The following is a 1,139-nucleotide window of genomic DNA, read 5'->3' on the forward strand; positions in this document are numbered from 1 at the left end:
ACAACACGAAATACACCCACAATGCCTAAGTTTTCATCACATTCAGTACCCACCGAGGAGAACCTACCCAATGGTACTCCCACACCACGACATTTGACCGGAAATTTTATTGCTAAATCCGCCTTTATCCAATTAGTCGAAGGGAGCCAATTTGGGGGGATGCCTAGTGAAGACCCTCATTCTCATATGGAAACCTTTTGTGACTATTGTGATGCGATTTCTCAAACCGGTGTAACTCAAGACCAAATTCGATGGTTCTTATTTCCTTTTTCTCTAATTGGCACCGCGAAACAATGGTTGAAGGGCCTTGATAAGGCCACTCTCGGTATTGATTATTGGAAAAAGTTGGCTCTAGCTTTCTACAAAAAATTCTACCCACCGGAAAAGACTAACATGTTAAGAGCTCAAATTACGGGTTTTAAGCAAAGGGATGAAGAATCTTTGTATGAAGCTTGGGAGCGGTTCAAGGGAATTTATCGCTCATGTCCTCACCATGGACTTAGCGAGTGGTTCTTGGTACAAAAATTTTGGAACGGTCTATATGAAGATTCAAGGAACATTCTCAACATGGGATCAAATGGAATGTTCACCGAAGTTGATGACAATCAAACATGGAACAAAATTGAGGAAATGGCGGTCCATAACTCACAATATAGTAGACCTCGCAAGGCTACTAGAGGAGGAAAGCATGAAGTGGACTCCGTTACTCAATTGGGTGCTCAACTTAGTGCTCACATTGATACAATCAATTTGAAGTTTGAAAAAGCTATGGCTAGACTTGAAGAAGCCTCAAAATCACCAAACCATCATGTTAATGCCATGACGGCATCTTCATCAATCCCAAGTGGGATATGTGAGAATTGTGGAACTTTGGGACATGACCAAAGTGAATGTAGGGGAACAAATGAACAAGTGAATGCTTTCAAAGCATACAAGAGTGGTACCCCTTATTCCAACTATTACAATGAAAACGCTAAATTCCATCCAAATCTCTCATACAAAAGCCAAAATGTTCAAAACCCTCAAACAACATACACCCCACCTCCTATGAGAAACCAAAATCAAAGACCCTTTTACAACCAAAACCAAGGTTACCAAAATCAATCTCCATACAATCAACAAAATGACCAAGGTTTTGA

The 1,139-nt window shown here is 40.6% G+C and overlaps 1 non-coding gene across 1 annotated transcript; it reads right to left on the minus strand.

Moving 5' to 3' along the window:
• Nucleotides 1-393: 393 nt before the first annotated feature.
• LOC141618865 (small nucleolar RNA R71) lies at nt 394-500 on the minus strand. The gene has a single exon (XR_012531517.1). It is a non-coding gene; the product is annotated as a small nucleolar RNA R71 (small nucleolar RNA).
• Nucleotides 501-1,139: the final 639 nt, after the last annotated feature.

This window comes from Silene latifolia, chromosome 1 (genome assembly GCF_048544455.1).
Source record: "Silene latifolia isolate original U9 population chromosome 1, ASM4854445v1, whole genome shotgun sequence".
Taxonomy (NCBI): Eukaryota; Viridiplantae; Streptophyta; class Magnoliopsida; order Caryophyllales; family Caryophyllaceae; genus Silene; species Silene latifolia.